The 25,054-nt window shown below is 37.3% G+C and overlaps 1 protein-coding gene across 1 annotated transcript in view; it reads right to left on the bottom strand.

Moving 5' to 3' along the window:
- CCND2 (cyclin D2) overlaps positions 1-25,054 on the bottom strand; it is a 559,919-nt gene that overhangs the window by 50,713 nt on the left and 484,152 nt on the right. The window lies entirely within an intron of this gene.

Raw genomic sequence — 25,054 nt, 5'->3', positions numbered from 1 at the left:
ATATATATATGTGTGTGTGTGTATATGTATATATACGTGTATATATACTAGATGCTGGCCCCATTCTAATGCATCTGGTATTCTAGAATATGTATGTAGTTTATTTATGAAGATTTCCACGTAGTATATAGCACAGCCCATGTAGTATATTGCACATCCACATAGTATATTGCACAGCCACGTAGTATATTGCACAGCCCACGTAGTATATTGCACAGCCCACGTAGTATATTGCACAGCCCACGTAGTATATTGCACAGCCCACGTAGTATATAGCACAGCCCACACAGTATATAACACAGCCCACAAAGTGTATAACACAGTCCACGTAGTATTTAGCACAGCCCACGTAGTATATAGCACAGCCCACACAGTATATAACACAGCCCACGTAGTATATAGCACCGCCCATGCAGTATATAACACAGCCCACGTAGTATATAACACAGCAACATAGTATATAGCACAGCCCACACAGTATATAACACAGCCCACATAGTATATAACACAGCACAGGTAGTATATAGCACCGCCCACGCAGTATATAACACAACCCACGTAGTATATAACAGCAACGTAGTGTATAGCACAGCCACGTAGTATATAACACAGCCCACGTATTATATAGCACATCCCACGTAATATATAAAACAGCCCATGTAGTGTATAGCACAGCCACATAGTATATAGCACAGCCACATAGTATATTGCACAGCCACGTAGTATATTGCACAGCCACGCAGTATATAACACAGCCCACGTAGTATATAACACAGCCCACGTAGTATATAACACAGCCACGTAGTACATAACACAGCCCACGTAGTATATAGCACAGCGACGTAGTATATAACACAGCCCACGCAGTATATAACACAGCCCACGTAGTATATAGCAATGTGGGCACCATATCCCTGTTTAAAAAATAATTAAAATAATAATTAGTTATATACTCACCTTCCGTGGGCCCCCGGATCCAGCCCAGGCCTTTAGCGATGCTCCTCGCGACGCTCCGTTCCCAGTAATGCCTTGCGGCAATAACCCGTGATGATGTAGCGGCAGCATCAATAGTAAAAAGTTGGTCACACAGAGTTAATGGCAGCGTTAACGGACTGTGTTACACCGCGTTATGCCTAGGATGTGGAATTTTAGTGTTCCCTGTATCTTTTTGAGCAGTGTGTGTGTGTGTGTGTGTGTGTGTGTGTGTGTGTGTGTGTGTGTGTGTGTGTGTGTGTGTGTATATATATATATATATATATATATATATATATATATATATATGTGTGTGTGTGTGTGCGTATATGTGTGTGTGTATATACAGCAGGGGAAATAAGTATTTGATCCCTTGCTGATTTTGTAAGTCTGCCCACTGACAAAGACATGAACAGTCTATAATTGTAAGGGTAGGTTAATTTTAACATTGAGAGATAGAATATCAAAAATAAAATCCAGAAAATCACACTGTATAAATTATATAAATGTATTTGCATTTTGCAGTGAGAAATAAGTATTTGATCCCTCTGGCAAACAAGACAATAGTTGGTGGCAAAACTCTTGTAGGCAAGCACAGCAGTCAGATGTTTCTTGTAGTTGATGATGAGGTTTGCGCACAAGTCAGGAGGAATTTTGGTCCACTCCTCTTTGCAGATCATCTCTAAATCATTAAGATTTTGAGGCTGTCGCTTGACGACAACTCAGAGCTTCATCTCTCTCCATAAGTTTTCTATGGGATTAAGGTCGGGAGACTGGCTAGGCCACTCCATGACCTTAATGTGCTTCTCTTTGAGCCACTCCTTTGTTGCCTTGACTGTATGTTTTGGGTCATTGCCTTGCTGGAAGACCCAGCCACGACCCATTTTTAATGTCCTGGTGGAGGGAAGGAGGTTGTCACTCAGGACATTACAGTACATGGCTCCATCCATTCTCCCATTGATGCAGTTTAGTAGTCCTGTGGCCTTAGCAGAGAAACACCCCCAAAATATAATGTTTCCACCTCCATGCTTGACAGTTGGGATGGTGTTCTTTTGGTCATAGGCAGAATTTCTCTTCTTCCATACACAGCGAGTTGAGTTAATGCCAAAGAGCTCAATTTTTGTCGCATCTGATCCCAGCACCTTCTCCCAATCACTCACAGAATCACCCAGGTGTTCATTGGCAAACTTCAGATGGGCCGGCACATGTGCCTTCTTGAGCAGGGAGACCTTGCGGGCACTACAGGATTTTAAACCTTTACGGCGTAATGTGTTACCAATGGTTTTCTTGGTGACTGTAGTCCGAGCTGCCTTGAGAACATTAACAAGTTCCCCCCGTGTACTTTTAGGCTGATCTCTCACCTTCCTCATGATCAAGGATACCCCACGAGGGGAGATTTTTTTATGGTGCCCCAGATCGATATCTATTGACAGTCAGTTTGTATTTCTTCCATTTTCTTACTATTGCACCAACAGTTGTCTCCTTCTCACCCAGCGTCTTACGTATGGTTTTGTAGCCCATTCCAGCTTTGTGCAGGTCTATGATCTTGTCCCAGACAGCCTTATAAAGCTCTTTGGTCTTGCCCATGTTGTAGAGGTTAGAGTCTGACTGATTAATTGAAACTGTGGACAGGAGTCTTTTATAAAGGTGACTATGTAAGATAGCTGTCTTTAACGCAGGTAACGAGTTGATTAGGAGCATCTAACTGGACTGTAGGAGCCAGAACTCTTAATGGTTGGTATGGGATCAAATACTTATTTCTCACTGAAAAATGCAAATACATTTATATCTATATATATATATATATATATATATATATATATATATATATATATATATATATATATATATATATATATATATATATATATATATATAATTGTCTAAGGGGTACTTCCGTCTTTCTGTCGGCAAGTTCCGTCACGGAAATCCCATGTCGCTGATTGGTCTCGCCAGCTGCCTGTCATGGCTGCAGCGACCAATCAGCGATGGGCACAGTCCAATTAGTTCCTCCCTACTCCTCTGCAGTTAGTGCCCGGCGCCCGCATACTCCCCTCCAGTCACCGCTCACACAGGGTTAATGCCAGCGGTAACGGACCGCATTAAGCCACGGGTAACACACTCTGTTACCGCTGCTATTAACCCTGTGTGTCCCCAACTTTTTACTATTGATGCTGCCTATGCAGCATCAATAGTTAAAAGATGTAATGTTCAAAATAATAAAAAAACAAAAAACCTGCTATTCTCACCTTCCGTTGTTCGACAATGTGCTCGCGCCTGCCGCCATCTTCCGCTCCCAGAGATGCATTGCGAAATTACCCAGAAGACGTAGCGGTCTCGCGAGACCGCTAAGTCTTCTGGGTAATTTCGCAATGCATCCTGGAAACGGAAGATGGCGAGGGATATTGTGCCCACACTGCTAAATACTGCGTGGGCTGTGTTATATACTGCGTGGCTGCTAGATACTGCGTGGGCTGTGCTATACAGTATACTATGTGGGCAATGTTAGATACTACATGGCTGCTGTATACTGCATGGGCTGCTATATACTGCGTGGGCTGTGCTATATACTACATGGGCAGTGTTATATACTGCGTGGGCTGTGTTATATACTGCGTGGGCTGTGTTATATACTGCATGGGCTCTATTATATACTGCATGGGCTGTGTTATATGCTGCATGGGCTGTGCTGTATACTACGTGCCCTGTGTTATATACTACGTCGCCTGTGTTATATACTGCTTGGCTGCTACATACTGTGTGGGCTGTGTTATATAGTACGTGGGATGTTATATACTGTTTGGGCTGTGTTATATACTACGTGGCCACTGTTATATACTGCGTGGCCTGTACTAACGCATCGGGTATTCTACAATATGTATGTATGTATATAGCAGCCACATAGTATATAGCACAGGCCATGTACTATTTGTCTGCTATATACTACATGGCTCCTATATACTACGTGGCCTGTACTATATATGTGGCTGCTATATACATACATACATATTCTAGAATACCCGAAGCGTTAGAATCGGGCCACCATCTAGTAATGTATACAATGTGATTTTTTTGCATTTTATTTTTCATATTCTATCTCTCAATGTTAAAATTAACCTATCCTTAAAATTATAGACTGTTCATGTCTTTGTCAGTCAGCAAACTTACAAAATCAGCAAAAATATATATGTATGTGTGTTGTTTATAAATAGGTGTGTGTATATATATTTATATAGTGTGTGTTTGTACGTGCATATATATATGATGTGTGCGTGTATATACGTGTGTGTGTGTGTTTATATTTGTCAAATCTGTTACCTGTCTGTTATTTGCAGAAACAGCGCCACTTTTCGGCACAGGCGGTGTCTGGTATTGCAGTATTCAATGAACCTAATCTAGCATCACTGGATACTGTATTGTAGTACAAGCCCTCAAAGATCTGATCCTGCCAACACTCTTTAGTTTTTGGCATTTTTTTTGTTTTTAAATAACTTACCAGAGAGGGATTGAGTTCTAATATGCAATTTTATATTGAATTTATAAGGAAAAAACACTTTAATTCCAAAAAATAATAGTAAAGCAATTGAGCAATTTTGGCCACTGAAGATATAAAGAGTAATAGCAAAAATGTAAACATGTTAATATAAGGATTCCCCCTCTCTCACATTCGGATCTGTGAATATATTGTACATTTATCCATATGGTTGCGGTTTTATATTTTTAAATTGGCTATATATATATATATATATAATTGTATTCAATTTTTAACCCTTTTTCCCCCCTATATAGTCCGTGTCTGGTTGCTGCTAGTGATAATTCCTAGAATATTTGGCAGTGACAGCGGCCGCTATCTCATATTACAGCAAATGTTCAGACTGATAGAGAATTCGAGGAAATTTTTTCGCTAGTTTTTTTGTCTTTCTTTACGCTTTCTACGTGTCAATATATAAACACCCCAAAGGTAAATTTAAAACATTTCGACCCCCTCTAAAATAAAAGAAAGGGGGAGAAACTGACCATGCAACATCAATATTTTTATAATTTTTTTAATATATTTTTTTATAATATTCTTTTAAAGGGCCATGCACCACAGGATATCCACATCGATCGGAATGGTTTTCATTGAGAAGAATCACCCTAATTGTTGAATTTGCCACTTTTCGGTCACTTTTACCCATTTACGGCATTGGCTGAATATCACAGATATATATATCTCATAACATAGAGAATTAACATTGTGGGGACCTTTCTATTGGTTTCTGGGAAAGTTGGGTGAATCTGAACGTGGCCATTATTTCAAGTTTCTACATATAAATATTTAAAGGGGCTTTCCAACTATAGAAAAACATGCCCGTCTTTTTCTTAAAAAAAACAGCGCCACCACTGTCTAAAGGAAGTGACTGATATTACAGGTTAGAAAATGAATGGTGAAGAGCTGCAATACCAAAAAGAATCCTATAGTAAGAGGTGGCACTTTTTATACAAGGCGGCAGCCATGTTTGTTTTCAATCCTAGACAACTCCTTTTAACTAGACAGATATTCTATTCAGGAACCCAGGAGAGCTTGGTATTTAATCCTTGTCAACTATATGTATATTACCCGGCTTTCGCAGGAATTTTTTTTTTTAAATAACAAGCCGACTTTAAGTTCTTAAAGGGACATGCACTTAATAGAAAAATAATAAAAGTGCATGAAAGTATAGTCCAAACGTGACACCCTGACTTATCAGTACATATTTGTACACGGGGTGTGTAAATTTTGTTAGGTCTCAACATGTTTACTGGTAGCTGAACCCGCACATTTTGGTATATTGGCACATTTCCGAAGAGTGATTCCCCCCCCCCCCCCCCCCCAGTTGTAAAAAAAAAAAAAAAAAATTGCAAAAATAGTCAAGGTCCAATGTTGCTTTCTGCTTCCTATCCTGCTCAGAGCTGCATAACGTGAAAATATCACTTTAAGTGTGAGAAAGAGTTTAGCTTGCAGTTTACTCCACTCCCCCCCGGCTGTATTTGCATAGCCAATAGTTGTAGTGTGCTTGCTACTGCGCGATGATTGTTACTGGGCAGATTTTTTTTTTTTTTCTCTTTTTTTTTTTCCTCTTTTTTTTTTAGGAGAAAGCTTTCTCTCTATATCAGTAACTATGAAGGCAGACAAAAAAAAACTTGCTGATTATCAATTGGGCAACACATTAGTTCATCTCTTCACAGGTTAAAAGGAAATAAAGCAAAAAAAAAAAAAAAAATCAAGGATTATGGCAAGGGAATCCAATGCCAGTGAACTGACAGCTCCAAAGTCGCACGAGATTTTTTTTGCATTAAGTGATCCAATCCACTTTATGCAACTTTTTATATATTTATTATTATTTTTATGTTATTTTTACTTATTTGCATTTTTTTCTGTATTTTACATTCACTTAAAAATAATGATAACTACGTTTTTAATACCATTTTTACTTTTTTTTTCCATTTTTGGGGGTATTTTATATCAAACCAAAAACGTATAATAATATAATAATAATAATAATAATAATAATAATTTAAAAAAAAATGTTAGTCTTTTTTTAACGCATTTTTTTAGCATGTTATATTAAACAAGAAAACTTAAAGTTTTATCAGTACCAACTGACTTCCCAAAGTCCTAAACCCATTCCCACAGACAGAACTAGTCGATGTGTTAACCCTTCCATAGCTGGCAGGCGAGACCTGATTATTTAATTTATTCATATTTTTTTACGGATTTTTTTCAGTATTTTATATTACACAAGAAACTTCAAAATAATAATAAATAAATTAAATACATTTTTTTTTCTTTCATTTTTACTTTTTTTTTTGCATTTTTTGGTATTTTATATCCAACCAGAAACTTTAACAGTGTATTATTTAATTTATTTATTATTATTTTTATGTCATTTTTGCTTATAGCGTTTTTTTCCGGTATTTTATATCCAGCCCGAAGCTTTAACGATGGATTATTTGATTTATTTATTATTTTTTGTCATATTTACTTTTTTGCCTTTTTTTGGTATTTTATATCCATCCCGAAGCTTTGACAATGTATTATGTATTATTATTTGTCATATTTACTTTATTACTTTTTTGGGGTATTTTATATGCAACATGAAGCTTTAATGATGTATTATTTAATTTATTTATTATTATTTTTATGTAATATTTATTTTTTTGCATTTTTTTCAGTATTTTATATCCAACCTGAAGTTTTAACAAATCATTATTTAATTTATTTATTATTATTTCTAGCTTTTTTTTTTTTTTTTTTTTGCATTTTTTCAGGCATCTTATATTAAACAAGGGATTTTCAAAAAGTTTTATCAGTACCAATTAACTTTCCAAAATCCTCCACCCCATACCCACAGACAGAACTAGTCGATATTTTAACCCTTCCATAGTTGGCCAGCGAGACCTGTTTCCCATCATTAAGAAGACAGAAGCTACTTCACACCCCACCCACCCTTTTTTTCCCCATTTATGAAGAAATGCAATGAACTTAGACCTACTCAAGCAGCATGCTCCTTTTACTAAAATGCTCTCAAGTTCCCAATTCATTTCCTCATTCCTATTGCCTCACTGATCCCCTATACAAGGAGTAGGTTGTTTAACACTTCAGAGCAGAAACACCATTGTACTGGCTAACATCTTAAGTGTAGTGGATATTTATATTATATATTGATTTTTTAAAATTTTAATTTTTTTGCCTTTTTTTTTTTTTCCACTTTACCAAATAAATACATAAATATTTTAATATATATAAAAATGATAAAAAAATAATAATTAATTACATTTTTTAAAAAAAAATAGCTATTTATGCCTTATTTTTCCCCTTCTTTTCTTACAATCAACCACAATGAGTCAAGGGGTTGTATCCTTGAAGTGGCGGCCCATCTGCAAGGAGCTAAACGGTCATAGACTGAGCAACAAATGGCTTATAAATGATATATAAGACCCCCATGGGCGAATGATTAATAGGAACGTAGGCAGCAGATGTGTTATTAGTGTAGTCCAACTCTTCATCACCCAGATGTTGGATACAAAAAAAAAAAATATATATATATATATATATAATATATATATATATATATATATATATATATATTTTATATATATATATATATATATATATATATATATATATATATATATATTATAATATAATTTTTTTATTATATATATATATATATATATATATATATATATATATATATATATATATATTCTATAGGATTAATTCTGCCCTGATGCTAAAATATACCAAAAAAGCCAGCTGAATTTATTTATTTTTTTTATTTATTTTTGCATTGTTGACTTTTTAGTTATGCGTTATATACTATTCTTTTTTACCCTAAAAAATAAATAAATAAATAAATAAATTGAGGAGCTTCCTCCTTTTTACTGAGGGTGTCATTAAAGGGACTACTGCTTTCTGGGTGGCAAAAGAGTCTGATCTCTTCATGGATATCCAGAAACCAACTAAGGAGAAGATGTCCAGTGACCCTGAATAATAGGCAGATCCCATATTATCTAAAAGGCAGGAGTTGAATAAACACACCTACCTTCCTTTATCTACCTTCCTTTATCTCATTCTTTCCCCCCCCCCCATCTTCACTTCCCAAAAGGCCTTAATTCTAATTTACATTTTCGGCAGCTGAATTTCGGCAGCTGAATACCTTTTTTTTTTTTTTTTTTAAGAGATGCGTTTGAAGTCTGAAACTAACGAACTAGCAAATTCCACTGTATTATTGTCAGATTTTCACCAGAAGAGTTGATTTCTAAAGACATCCAATCTGGCCCTTTAAAAAAAAAAAAAAAAGATAAAATAAATAACAATGAAAAAGAAAAAAATATATATAAAAATGCATAAATGTTCCAAATCCTAAATTGGATTATTTCTTTATCATTACCTCTTAAATTAGGTTTTAAATTAAACCCTTTTTTAATTAAAAAAGTGGTACTTAATTTTTATAGCTTGTTCACCCTTGGGGGGGAAAAAAAAGAGAAAAAAAACAACAAAAAAACATAAAAAAACAAACATAAAGAGACTGGCACTTTAATGAGGTCTGTTTGAAGGAGATTCAGCCCTGTTAAAAGCAGACTGCTTGTAAGTTTATTTCCTTCCTTTAATCGCAAACTTTCACTTTGTGCAACTTCCCCCCACAAGGTTTAACTCCTTCCGCGCCACAGCGCTATCATCTCACCACTGCCAGCAACAATGCTGCTTTTAAAACATTTTTTTAGATTCCTTTCTGAACTGACATGAAAAACCTGGTTCTACCTACCTCCCAACTCCACTTCCTGCCCTGTGGTGACATTTTTTTTCTTTTATGTTTTTTTTTTTTGCTTTTTTTTTTAGTATATTTTTTTTGTTTGTTTTCATATTCAAAATGTACTTTATCAAAATCTTAAAACTGAAAAGATGCAAAGAATACGTAATGGAAAACCCCTAGTTTTGGTTTGATTTATCATGTTAACATGTGCAAAAACAAAAATCCGAGCCAATAAAATATGGAGATCATGATTGAAAATGTTTTTTTGTTTTTTTCTAGTAAGATCTTACCTATTTGATTCGGGTATTTAACTTTTAATTATTCCGCTTTACACTATGAAATGAAAAGTTGTAGGATCGAGTTTACTAACACTTCTGATGTTCTTGTCACAAAAAATAATTAAGAACTTTTTTATACACCTTTATTGCAAGTTTAGCTTTAATATGTGCTTTTTTATATATAAAAAAAGAACTTTAAAGTATAAAATGACAGTTATATTTATTTTTTACTCTAAAAAAACACATAAAAAAAAAAGAAAATCTTCATTTCCAACTGTAAAACAATAATTTATTGATTTTCTTTATAAATTACTGAAAATAACTGTATTTTTCCAGGTGAGCTATTATAAGCTTATGTCTGAGAATCGAACAAAAAAAAAAAAAGTGAATTAATTTGAAAATTTATATTAAAAAGTTCATTAAAATTATGTAACATTTTCAAGACTAATTTTAGAAATCATTTCTAAGGGTATAAAATTCTAATTGAAATAGGTTAGAAACAAAAAAAAAAAATATATATTTTACAATAAAATTAATTATATGATGCAACTTTAAAAAGGAAAAAACTATTTCTACAAGGAAGGAATAACGTGAGCTGGAATCATGTTTTTTATTAAGATTTTGAAATATTTCATTGGCCATTCCATAAGGCCCCAATGTGAGCAGAGGTCACAAGAACTGCTCTCTAAACTTCCTGGGAAGGAACTTGAAAACTGAACTTTTAACCTTACAACTCGTTTGTTTTTTTTTCCTCTCTTTTTTTTCTTTCCTACTTTACCTGTAATTCAAATGTTTGCTTGTTCGTAAAATTTTGTTAAAAAATCATCGTCTAAAAATACATTTTTCAGTCGTTAGAAGCGAAACGTTAACAATTTTTCGTCTCTAAATTGAAAAAAATATTTCAATTAAAAAAAAAGAGAAAATTCCAAATTTACAAGAAAAAAAACGTCTTCTTGGGACATTAAAATGAATATTTAAGGGAAAACTTGCAGAAAAAAATTGTAAAAGTTAAAAAGTCACAAAATGTGTTTTTTTTTTTTATACTTTATTATCCATTAGGTAGTGGATCTATAGCTCATCATCGAACCATACTTAATAACCACGTCCCTAGCGTCAGTTGCTTACTTACTTTTTCTCCTCCTTTTATTTCTTTACACCTAGTAAACCAAACTGTGAACTAAAATAATTATTCCTAAACCAACCGTTTCTCTGAGGCATGTAATCCTCAAATTACTACAACTTTCTATGGTCATTTATACTATTTTATGTGATCTTTATCTGATTTTTGGCTCCAAAAACAGTATTTGGCGCATTTAAGTTCCCACAATCGACAGCGATCGTCATGTCAATTATATACTGTTTGATGTCGTTGTAGATGACGTCAGGGAAGACGTCTATAAACTTAGAAGGTGCGTAGTTCGATATCATTTGATGGAAACATCGTGATTAAAATCAAGAAAGTGAACTGAATATTGTATTCCTTTCTTTAAAAAAAAAATGATAGAAGAAAACAAAATTTGACTTTTATAGTTTCATGATTGAAAAAGAAGAAACACCTATGAATTTGTCATATATAAATTACAAGAAAACCAACAGAAAGACCCTTTCTATAACTATGACCTATTTCTAGCCCTTTGTTTCTATCCCTATAACGTATTTCTATTCCTATCTTTCTATAACTATGACCTATTTCGGTCCCTATCTTTCTATCCGTATGACATATTTCTATCTTTATGTTTATATCCCAATGTCACTATCTTTCGATCCCAATGACTTATTTCTATCCCTATCTTTCTATCACCATGTCCTATTTCTACCCCTATGTTTTTATCCCTATGACCTATTTCTACCCCTATCTTTATATCCCTATGACCTATTTCTATCCCTATCTTTAGATCCCTATGACCTATTTCTATCTTTATGTTTATATCCCAATGACTTATTTCTATTGCTTTCTTTCGATCCCAATAACTTATTTCTACCCCTATCTTTCTATCCCTATGATCTATTTCTACCCCTATGTTTTTATCAATATGACCTATTTCTACCCCTATCTTTCTATCCCTATGACCTATTTCTACACCTATCTTCCTATCTCTATGACCTATTTCTACCCCTATCTTTAGATCCCTATGACCTATTTCTACCCCTATTTTTCTATCCCAATTACCTATTTCTACCCCTATCTTTATATCCCTATGACCTATTTCTAGCCCTATCTTTCTATCCCTATGACCTATTTGTACCCCTATCTTCCTATCTCTATGACCTATTTCTACCCCTATCTTTCTATCCCTATGACCTATTTCTATCCCTATCTTTATATCCCTATGACCTATTTCTACCCCTATCTTTATATCCCTATGACCTATTTCTACCCCTATCTTTATATCCCTATGACCTATTTCTACCCCTATCTTTATAACCCTATGACCTATTTCTACCCCTATCTTTATATCCCTATGACCTATTTCTATCCCTATCTTTCTATCCCTATGACCTATTTCTACCCCTATGTTTATATCCCTATGACCTATTTCTACCCCTATCTTTCTATCCCTATGACCTATTTCTATCCCTATCTTTATATCCATATGACCTATTTCTACCCCTATCTTTATATCCCTATGACTTATTTCTATCCCTATCTTTATATCCCTATGACCTATTTCTACCCCTATCTTTCTATCCCAATTACCTATTTCTACCCCTATCTTTATATCCCTATGACCTATTTCTATTCCTATCTTTATATCCCTATGACCTATTTCTACCCCATCTTTATATCCCTATGACCTATTTCTATCCCTATCTTTCTATCCCTATGACCTATTTCTACCCCTATGTTTATATCCCTATGACCTATTTCTACCCCTATCTTTCTATCCCTATGACTTATTTCTATCCCTATCTTTATATCCCTATGACCTATTTCTACCCCTATCTTTCTATCCCTATGACTTATTTCTACCCCTATCTTTATATCCCTATGACCTATTTCTACCCCTATCTTTCTGTCCCTATGACCTATTTCTACCCCTATCTTTAGATCCCTATGACCTATTTCTATCTTTATGTTTATATCCCAATGACTTATTTCTATCGCTTTCTTTCGATCCAAATAACTTATTTCTATCCCTATCTTCCTATCCCTATGACCTATTTCTATCCCTATCTTTCTATCCCAATGACCTATTTCTATCCCTATCTTTCTATCCCTATGACCTATTTCGACCTCTATCTTCCTATCCCTATGACCTATTTCTATCCCTATCTTCCTATCTATATGACCTATTTCTATCCCTATCTTTCTATCCCTATGACCTATTTCTATCCCTATCTTTCTATCCCTATGTTTTTATCCCTATGACAGCCACAATTGTCAGCAATACCCCATGATCAGGTCCATACAGATAAACGACATAAATAATATCACAAAATGAAGTAAAACATTACTTTATGGGCAATCAAACACAAAAATATCTATTCGGTCAGAAGAAGGAGCTTAAAGTTCTCTGCAATTATAGTATTATAGGTCAGTGCTTCTATATGATTAGTGGTACTGGTAAACTAACAATATTAAATGTTTCAAACCAATATACATAGGAACTTAAAAATATATCTACTTGAATATAGGTGATACAAATGATCCCATGAATTGGGAACATTTAGGTCATTGATTATTCTGTATTGATATCTGATGAAAATAGAAGGAAATGACCAGCACATCCAAACTAGTGATAACAGGTTCCATCTAAAAAAAATGTTTCTTTTGCTATCTGATGATACAGAGGTAATGAACGAGTGACCAATCTCAACATGTATACACTAACATGCAAAAAAATCTATATAAAATTATAAATACCCACTATACAATAGTGTATACTCTTCTTAACTTTTTATGATATTTTACAAGACAAAAGCAATATACGTGTAACGTAGGCTGTATTACATCAACTGCAAGAACCAATGTCAAATGAATGGCAAATCTATGTGTAACAATTGTGAAATTTATATAATAAAAAAGGTCTCCGTAAGGTGCATTTCAATACCCAAAAAAAAGACACAATGTACAAAAGTTTGTAAACTATCAATATCTGACAACATAGTGGTAATAAGCAAGTTACCTTCATCAAAAACATATCAACTGAAAAGCATACACATGGTGGAATCGCATAAAAACTGTAAAAGTTAAGTGAATAGATTCCCTAAAATAGTGGAAAAGAATATAGGAAATAGTAAAAAAAAATCTCCAAAGCCACAATAGATTCCTCCTACCTAAAAAAAAATGAAAATGATAAAAAAGGTTGGGTATAAAAATGTCAAAGCTCAGTCCATTTCTTCCTTGAGTGATACAGCTGCCTGATTATTGTATAATTTACCTTGAACTTTGCTTCTATTACATAAAAACTAACTAAGTTGGTCAGTCATTGTCAGCTCGCTGTTGTAATGATGCTGGACGACACTGAGATAATAAGCAAGATCCAAAAACGTAATAGCTAAAACACAATAACAATAAACCAAAATAAAACCATCAAGCTTAGGTAAATATCTACTAAAAAAGTATGGTATATAGACAATTGAAATGTTTGATAACTTTGTTCCAAAGCTTCATTCCCAAGAAAAATGAAACTTGTGATCAAGTTGGGTAGAAATTGTCAACAAATTGGGTACAAAAAGGTGAAAGCTCGGTAGATTTCTTTCCTAAGTGATACAGTTGCCTGATTATTATATAATTTACCTAGAACTTTGCTTCTTTTACATAAAAATTGAATAAGTTGATCAGTCAGTGTCAATAAACTGTTGTAATGATGCTGGATGGCACTGGGGTAATAAGCAAGATCCAAAACAAAACAGCTAAAACACAACAACAATAAACCAAAAGCATAGGTAAAGATCAACCCCAGAGGTATAGGAGTATATATGTAATTGAAATGTCTGATACCTTCATTCCCAAGCTAAAAAAAAGATAATTGTGATCAAGTTGGGTAGAAAATGTCAACAAGTTGGTCTGATATATATCTGTAGACTGCTTAGATGATCAACTGCTTACATGATCAACACTGAGGTAATAAGCAAGTTACCTACAATATTTCAAAAACATATAGACTGAAACATAGAAAAAACAACAAAACTGTCAAAGGCATAAGAAGAACATACAAAAAACAAATGTCCACTTCAATTTTCTTTGCGTCTACTAAGTAAAATATACTCCTGATTTTAATGAAATTCACCTTAAAGTTTGCTTCTAATACATAAAAAAACAAAAAAAGGTTTTTTTTTCCTGATACTTAAGGCTGTTTTAATTAACCACAGTGAGGTAATAAGCAAGTACGTATCAACTGAATCAAAGAAAAGTGTAGAATAGAGGTATAAGATATCTGCTTATATTTATCCAGAAAAACAAATTTGTGACAAGCTGGCTACAAAATTGTCAAAGCCAAGCATACCAAGCGTACCTAGTAAGTAAAAGAAACTCCTGATTAATATGAAATTCAGCCTCAGTTTTTCATCTACTACAAAAAAAGACCAATCAAGGTTCTCAGATCCTGTAACATCACAAAGGTAATAAACAAGTAGCTTATGTCAGCAGCACAGGTAATAAGCAAGTAACTGAGGTCAACATCATCGTCAAAATCATCAAAGTTAATAAAATATCTAACCACACATGTTTAAAAAACACCGGTAATATAAATATCAGATTATATTTCTCCTAATCCGCTCATCCAATATATTTCCAACAAAACAAGAATATGGACACATTTGGCACACAAATGTCTAAAAGAACAATAACTGTGCTAATTGTATAATAAAAACTCCAGAATATTATAAAATCCAACTTAAACTTTGCTTTTAATACAATAAGTCTGAACAAGTTGCTCACTTGTGGTTTGATAGACTGTTTAAATGGTGATCAACAAAGGTAATAAGCAAGTTACTTTGTCTGACAATGGATTAACTATAATACAGAAACAAGAAATTAACATCAAAACCATCAAAACGAAGAAAATATCAACGCAAAATTGTGTAGGAGGCTATACAAAATAGAAATTCCCGATGATAGTCCTCCTAAGCTTTTATCCCAAAAAAATAGTTGATGGGTCAGATACAAACATTTCAAAGCTCAGTATATTTCGACCAAACAAGTAATAGTAAATTCGGGTTGTTAGACAAATCACCTCAGAACTGTATTTCTACTATATAAAGACCAAAAAAGTAGGTTAAATATTGACTGGTAGGTTGTTAATTATGTCTGACAACTCAAAGGTAATAAGCAAGTTACTTACATCAACAACTAAAATGCACAAACAAGAAACCAATGTAAAAACTGTGAAAGCTAAGTAAATATTTTTCCCAAAAATATTTAAATTAGGAATGTGTACATTTCCAGTTTTTTTTTTCCCAACAAAACCAAATTGTGGACAAGTAGGGAAGAAAAATATCCGATCAGAGGTAAACAAATTTCTAATCAAAAGTAATAGTAGGCATTAAATTTATCTTACATGTTGCTGCTAATACAAAAAGACTGAACAGATTGGTCAGGTATTAATCAGTAACCTGTTTTTATGATGCTCTACAAAACGGAGGTAATAAGCGAGTTACCCAGGTCAACAATGTATTCAAGTAGGAATGAAGAACATGAATTGAGCTTTTTTGGAAAAAAATATATTATTTTATGTAACAAAACAACATCATGTGGTTTCATCAAGATTTTTTTTTTTTGTAATTCACAAGATATATGTTGCTTGGAATAGCTCACGTCAAGGAAAGTGTGTGCATTTAGGCAAAAACTTTGACGCATTCAACATCAGTATGACCTCTGATTGGCATTAAACTCGCAAAACATCAAATTTTTCAAGAAATTAATACTCAGCATAAACTGGGAGAGTTGACATATTTTCAGTGCTGCACTTTATTTTTTCCATCGGGGGCGCATCCTACAATTGGTTTCTTTGATTTTTCTTATTTACTAAAAACATCTCGTACATTCCAAAGACAAGGAGATACCTCCTACTCCTACTCTTGGATGAGTATTCCTTTACTAAACAAATAACACTGTGGATGTGTAAAATAATCCACAACTACTCAACCAAGAAATTACGAGTGGACTCCAGTACCCGACAAGCTCATTTATACACTTGGATGATAAAAACTTTATTTACGCCTTTGAGACTTGATGGACTTTTTGATATCCAAAAATATATCTGTACTAATATTATCAAGAGAAACATAGAACCGATGACCTCTAACTGGAGTTATTTATGGTTTCTCGCAGAAAGGCTAGTTTTTGGTGTGGTCTACTTGGCAACGATTTGGAAGTGGAGACTGGTGAGATGAGTATTTTTTTTTGTATTATTTTTTTTTAACCAATTGTAACCCTTTTGTAAAAAGATGACCACCAAACAACTCTTTTATCATTTTCTTAGTTTAATTAAAAAATTTAGGTCTCTTAATTAAAAACCTCCAGACAGGTTGGGACTGTACTTCTATACTCCTGCCCTCAGTCTCGTGCCCAATTAAAAGGTGCATACTCGATCCTCTCTTTATTCTCTTTTCTTTCAAAGGATCATCAGGAGATCAGCAGGAAATATTAGTGAGATTTTTGGGACACGAGTTGGTAGGTTTTGTATCAGTATGCCCCAACGACATTCAAAACCATGGCAGCAAGGGATAGAGAAATACGATAACCGGTTTACCGCTAAGCAACTTTTTATCATTTTTCATCACTTTTTGGTGAGATATATGGAAATGTTTGATGGGCTCTTTACTCTCTAGCACTGCTATAGTTGTCCCTGTCTCTGTCCATGGAGAGGTAAAAAGCAAGAGGTGCGTCCTGTGTAACACCGCGGTATCAGGTGAAGGCAAGTTGGAGGGTTGGTCGCTCACCTGATGTCACGCTGTGACGGTCTTCTGTAATGAAGGGGGGTCCTCAAACTGTCCCTAGAACTGGGACCCTAACTATCCCTGTCCCGGGGGTACTCTTGAAGGTAGAGAGGCCTGAGTCTCCGACCTTACTATGCTCCTGTTAAACCCTGATCTGTCCTCTCCCCCACTCCATGAGGCATGGGACAGAAATGTATGGTAAACAAGACACAAAGACAAAACAGGGATAACAGAAAACCTCTGTCATACAGAAGCATTAACCTACAATGGGGAGGAGGATAGGGACAGGGAGGAATTAACTAAATGGGAACAAGGACCTGGAGATAAACACACACGTACTACAATAAACCACAGAATCCTCCTACAACTCTACTCCAATTACTTAGCTTTAGCACACAGTACAGGAAGACAAATCTTTCACCGGCAGGAACAAGAAGGTCTGACCAGTTTTTATAGGAAGAGGTAATGACCTGATCAAAAGCAGCTGAAATGGAGCTTCAGCTGCATGATTCTGACCAGCATGGAAATGGTCATTAACATCTTCAGAACCAGAGGAAACTAAATGCATTTAATATAGGAAACAAATCATACCATCTCTAAAGAATAACTGTGATTCATTACTCGACATGACCATCTAACTCAAGGTCTTCCAGGGGGACAGGACACCATTGTGACACCTGATCAGGTTATATACGGCACCACTATTTAAAGAAAGATGTATGATCCAATTGTGGCTGCTGCTCCTGATCTTTCATACTGCTGTTCTTTTGCATAGTGGACACCAGGGTGTAAAGGTGCTGAAAAAAAAAAAATAGTGAAGGGGCCAGGTTTAGAGTCCCAGACTTCATATTCCCAATATTAGGAGTTATGGGGGGACCCAAAGTTCAGGCCCATAATCCTCACAATGCCCCTCATTAGCACTAAGTATCCTACTATGGTTTCCAACCACCCAACACTAAGCCCCCATTCAATTATAATTTGGGACTCTGTAAAATATTCGTCTGCCCTAACCCCCAATTTCTCCCAGGCGTGTAATCCCCCTTAGCATTTCAGAAATGGACACAGAGGGCATAACCTCTTTGATGTAGATGGAATCATACCTTTCCCCATCCTCCAGGAAAAATGTCATATTCCCCCTCAACTCAAACACTTTATTACTTTCCTTCTAAGAAATGCAGCCCCACTGTACGCTTCCACCCTATTTGAACAGAAATGTCGTCTATACCCAACATGGCATTACGCCACTCCTCTATACTCATCTAAACCATGCCACCCACAGATGCCGCCTTGCCTACACCTCTCACTGGGAATCTGATGACAACTGGACCCAAATTTAGTCCTTTACCACGAGTGGCCTACTTAATACGTTGATGTCTACCATCAACCAATTACAAAGTCATGATGAGCTGGTTCATAACTCCCGCCAGAAGAGCCAAAGCTATTCCCAACTATTCATCTCAATGTTTTAGAGGACACCAATCTATGGACAACATGTACAATATATGGTGGCTTTGCCCCAAAGCATGTAGACTTTGGATTAGGGTCTACTTTCTCACAGTTACAGGTCATAGTCTAAAGAAAACCACCTGGGAGACTTACTACCGCCTCAGCCTGGAGAAGAAAAGGGCTTGAGTTCTCAGAAGTCAAAAGACAAATCTCTTAGTATGTAATTAACAAGAAACTTTCAGCTATGTCATCTCTTAAGGCAGATAAATCTGAGAAAATTTGGTCACCTTGGGCAGAATACACCAACCATACTCCATTCGCTGCACCACCTTTTACTAGTGATGAGCGAACGTGCTGGTATAAGGGGTTATCCGAGCATGCGTGTGCAAACCGAGTGGCTTCGGCATGCTCGAATAATATGTTCGATTCCCCGCGACTGCATGTCTCACGGTTGTTGCCATATTGTCGAGAGTTACTTCTAGAAGAGAAAATTTTTGTATTACGGTGCACATGAAAAATGTTCGTGAATAAAATGGAATGGCTTCTAAACGTGCTATTACATTTCATTCCGTTGTGGAAATCTACTTCTGATACCGTAAAATTAGGACAATTAAGTCATCTTCACATTAAAGTTGACATACTCCCCCTCGAAAGAAGAAAAATATTGTAAGATTCTTCTGTAGTCCATGCCGAAGTCTTGAAGTCATCAATGAAGCCTAATCCCATCCACCAGATCAGAGCTAATAGCGGACAAACATCTCTTCCTACACGATTAAAGCATGTCGGCTCTTGACGGTCACATTTTTGAGAAAATAACTAATAGCATTTTTTGTCTTCTTCTTTAACATGCAAATAAAGGATCGTGAGTCATAAAATTAGTCATCGGAGCCTCCACCTGTCTCGTATGTGCACACCACACACTTGTTTGCCTAATGCACCAAGGACTATAGAAAGTGAGCGTATTTGTGAACGCAATTGTTTTCGTCTACCGCTGATCTGGAACTTTTTTCTCTTTTTTTTTCAGAGAGAGCAGCACATTCTTGTCAAGCATCTGTCTGTGTGTCTTCAGCCTCTCTCTCATGTTCCTACTGATAGCACTTGAGTTTTTGTATCAGAGACCAGCTGCTAGCTGATACCATGGTTGAATTTTTCTGTCCTCACCCACCACAAAGCTTGTGAACGGAGGTTTTTTTTTTCCCTTTAAAGGCATACTGATAAATGAGCAAGGTTTGGTAAAAATAAATTCAGCTTGGAAGTTTCTATAAAGAGGAGGTGGGTGACATGGGTATAGGCTGTAATCTGCTTTTATTTATTTTTTTTGCTATGAGAGTTTAATTACTAACAGGGAGGTAGTTGCTCTACCTACTGTTGTGGTCGGCGCCGATCTCAGCCGGCAGTCATAAACTGCTCCTGCCGGCGATTCAGTTACTTCCGCTGACATTACATCAATAGAGAAGCCGCTTTTCTGCTCTGCTCTGTTGGAGTGGTGTGACTACCGACGTCATACTGATTGACAGCCGTCTCTTCAATGCCTAACTGCGGGGAGCCGGCTGTCAATCTGAATGATGTTGGCAGTCATGCTCCATCGGTTGACTTGGAGCAGTGTAATCGCCGGCAGGAGCGGTCTCTGTGACTGCAAACTTGCGAATCCCCCAGTGTGCACAGTGCGTGCTGTCAGGATTCTAGTACAAGCAGTGGGAGTGTGAGGTCCTATGCCAACTAGACATGCAGGGCCTCGTGGAATACAACCAAATTCAGAGAGGCCGGACACGTCTAGTCGTAATGTGGCCGGAATTTTTCAAATCACATACTTGCAGTCACATGACAGTCAGCTCCCTTCACTGGAGAATCCTGACAGCGCACACTGTGCACACTGTAAAGACAAGTCTGCAAGTCACAAAGTGATTGCAGATTGCGCCCCAAACCTGGACAACTCCTTTACGGAAATCAGCTGTATATGGAGTTTTACTGGCAATGCTCCATGTGAAAAGCATGCAAATGACATTTATTTGAGAAAAATGGATGACACACGAATAAAACGGATACGTACACAAGTCAAAGTTGGATCCAGCACACTAAAAACCACCTTCATACCCCCCCAGAAAAACAAAACAAAATATGCCTCCTCTTAAGCTGAACAGCTTAGTATTGAGACTTATTAACTATGTATCATGGGGAAAAAACATGCAAATTAGCTCTGAGGACCGGAAAATAATTATCTCACAAGTGCCATGGTCAGTTTTGTATTCCACCATCCATCCAGTCTGAAGCTCAGCACAGGAGGTGTGATAACATAACTGTCAGGAGCCTGCTGTGCGGAGCCTCAGACAGCATAAAGCTACGCAGGTATCCTCCCTTCTTGATGGAAATCGGGGCTAGGTGAGTATATATATTTTGCGCATTGTGGGTGGAGTGACACTGTTGTGGTATTGTGTTGTGTAACGAGCTCTATATTATTATTATTATACATTTTTATAGCGCCATTTATTCCACGCCGCTTTACATGTGAAATACGGGGCAAATATAGACAAATACATTAAACATGAGCAAAAAACAAGGCATACGGGTACATAAGGAGGGAGGACCCTGCCCGCGAGGGTTCACAGTCTGCAGGGGATGGGTGATGATACACTAGGAGAGGGTAGAGCTTTTTGTGTGGCGGTTCAGTAGGTTCAGGATCACTGCAGGCTGTAGGCTTGTCGGAAGAGGTGGGTCTTCAGGTTCTTTTTGAAGGTTTCTATGGTAGGCGAGAGTCTGATGTGCTGGGGTAGAGAGTTCCAGAGTATGGGGGAAGCACGGGAGAAGTCTTGGATGCGGTTGTGGGAAGAAGAGATGAGAGGGGAGTAGAGAAGGAGGTCTTGAGAGGATCGGAGGTTGAGTGTTGGTATGTACCGGGAGACCATGTCACAGATGTATGGAGGAGATAGGTTGTGGATGGCTTTGTAGGTCATTGTGAGGGTTTTGAACTGGAGTCTCTGGGCGATAGGAAGCCTATATATATATATATATATATATATATATATATATATATATATATATGCGCCAAACTGTGTTAGGACCACTGTGGTGGCATTTTACTGTGTGAGGAGTAGTGTGGGGGCATCATAATTTATGAAAAGTACTATGGGAGCATTATAGTGTACAAGGGACTCTAAGGGCCATCAAAATGTATGAGAGGGGACTAAAGGAGCATGTTATAGGGTAAGGCGACATTGTAGGGAATCAATGTGAAAAGTGGTAATGTGGAGGCATTATTATGTGTAAGAGGGAACTAGGGGGCCTCATATATGCACTGTAGGGAATCAATGTGAAAAGTGGTAATGTGGAGGCAATATTATGTGTAAGGGGGAACTAGGGGGCATCATATATGCACTATAGGGAATCAATGTGAAAAGTGGTAATGTGGAGGCATTATTATGTGCAAGGGGGAACTAGGGGCATTATATATGCACTGTAGGGAATCGATGTGAAAAGTGGTAATGTGGAGGCATTATTATGTGTAAGGGGGAACTAGGGGGCATCATATATGCACTGTAGGGAAGCAATGTGAAAAGTGGCAATGTGGAGGCATTATGTGTAAGGGGGAACTAGGGGGCATCATATATGCACTGTAGGGAATCAATATGAAAAGTGATAATGTGGAGGCATTATTATGTGTAAGGGGAAACTATGGGGCATCATATGCACTGTAGGGAATCAATATGAAAAGTGGTAATGTGGAGGCATTATTATGTGTAAGGAGGAACTAGGGGGCATCATATGTGCACTGTAGGGAATCAATGTGAAAAGTGGTAATGTGGAGGCATTATTATGTGTAATGTGTAAGGGGGAACTAGGGGGCATCATATGCACTGTAGGGAATCAATATGAAAAGTGGTAATGTGGAGGCATTATTATGTGTAAGGGGGAACTAGGGGGCATCATATATGCACTGTAGGGAATCAATAAGAAAAGTGGTAATGTGGACGCATTATTATGTGTAAGGGGGAACTAGGGGGCATCATATATGCACTGTAGGGAATCAATGTGAAAAGTGGTAATGTGGAGGCATTATTATGTGTAAGGAGGAACTAGGGGGCATCATATATGCACTGTAGGGAATCAATGTGAAAAGTGGTAATGTGGAGGCATTATTATGTGTAAGGGGAACTAGGGGGCATCATATATGCACTGTAGGGAATCAATGTGAAAAGTGGTAATGTGGAGGAATTATTATGTGTAAGGGGGAACTAGGGGGCATCATATATGCACTGTAGGGAATCAATGTGAAAAGTGTTAATGTGGAGGCATCATTATGTGTAAGGGGGAACTAGGGGGCATCATATATGCACTGTAGGGAATCAATGTGAAAAGTGGTAATATGGAGGCATTATTATGTGTAAGGGGGAACTAGGGGGCATCATATATGCACTGTAGGGAATCGTAATGTGAAAGGTGATAATATGGAGTCATCATAATGTGTAAGGAGGAACTACAGGGCGTCATATAGTGGGGGCATCTTGTTTACATGGGGGCATCATAATGGGAAAGGTGGTAATGTGGAGGCATCATAATTAGTCATGAGCGAACGTGCTCCGATAAGTTGTTATCCGAGCATGCTCGGGTGATAACTGAGTGTTTGTCATGCTCGAATAATATGTTCGAATTCCCGCGGCTGCATGTCTCGCGGCTGTTTGACAGCCACAACACATGCAGGGATTGCCTAACAAACAGCAACGAGCCATGCGGCCGCGGGGACTCAAGCACGCCGTTAGCACCCGAGCATGTAGGGATAACTGTTGTGAACTGTGTTTCTGGGCTCCCTCTGGTGGTCACTAATGGTATTGTATGAGTCATGTCTTTCTGCAGGCCTGGGCTTCAGCTGTTTCATTAAGCTGTGGCTTTTCCCTATTTAGTCCTCCTTAGGACTCAGTCTCTTGCCTGGTATCGATGTATTCAGTCCTATTTGGTCTCCTCCTGATTCCTTGCCATCTGCCTCATGCAAGAAAAGCTAAGTCCAGTTTGCATACTTTGGATCATTTGCATTATCAGTGTTTTTTGTTCAGCTTGCTCAAAATGTGATTTTCTAGCTCGCTGGAAGCTCTAGGGTGCTGATATTCTCCCCCCACACCGTCAGTCGGTGCGGGGGTTCTTGAATACTCAGCGTGGATGTTTTTGCAGGGTTTTCTGCTGACCGCATAGTTCACTTTCTATTTTCTGCCTATCTAGTTTAGTGGGCCTCACTTTGCTAAATCTAGTTCATCTCTACGTTTGTGTTTTCCTCTTGCCTCACCATTATTATTTGTTGGGGGCTTTCTATATCTTTGGGGTTAATTTCTCTGGAGGCAAGTGAGGTCTTATTTTCCCTCTAGGGGTAGTCAGTTCTCCGGCTGGCTCGAGACGTCTAGAATCAACGTAGGCACGTTCACCGGCTACTTCTAGTTGTGTGTTAGGATCAGTTATGCGGTTAGCCTAGTTTCCACCTCCCTAGAGCAGTTCCATGTTATTGCGGACTTAGTCTGAATACCAGAGATTCTCTACCACTAGAATCATAACAGATAACACCTTATCCGAACACGTTCGCTCATCACTAATCATAACATGTGAGGGGAGACTAGAAGCCATCACAATGTTTAACCCCTTAATCCCATATGACGTACTATACCGTCGAGGTGGGGTGGGCCTTAATTCCCGGTGACGGTATAGTACGTCATACGCGATCGGCCGCGCTCACGGGGGGAGCGCGGCCGATCGCGGCCGGGTGTCGGCTGCATATCGCAGCTGACATCCGGCACTATGTGCCAGGAGCGGTCACGGACCGCCCCCGGCACATTAACCCCCGGCACACCGCAATCAAACATGATCGCGGTGTACCGGCGGTACAGGGAAGCATCGCGCAGGGAGGGGGCTCCCTGCGGGCTTCCCTGAGACGATCGGTACAAGGTGATGTACTCACCTCGTACCGAACGTCTTCTCCCTGCAGGCCCCGGATCCAAAATGGCCGAGGGGCTGTATCCGGGTCCTGCAGGGAGCACTTCCGGGTCGGAGCAGGCTGCAGATGAAAGCTGCAGCCTGCTCCGATGAAAGTATGATCACGGATCTGATAGAGTGCTGTGCACACTATCAGATCTGCGATCTGTGATGTCCCCCCCTGGGACAAAGTAAAAAAGTAAAAAAAAAAATTTCCACATGTGTAAAAAAAAAAAATAATAATTC

Source organism: Ranitomeya variabilis, chromosome 5 (genome assembly GCF_051348905.1).
Source record: "Ranitomeya variabilis isolate aRanVar5 chromosome 5, aRanVar5.hap1, whole genome shotgun sequence".
Classification (NCBI taxonomy): domain Eukaryota; kingdom Metazoa; phylum Chordata; class Amphibia; order Anura; family Dendrobatidae; genus Ranitomeya; species Ranitomeya variabilis.
Note: the sequence above shows the minus strand (reverse complement) of the source record. Positions and strands in the feature narration are given on the sequence as shown.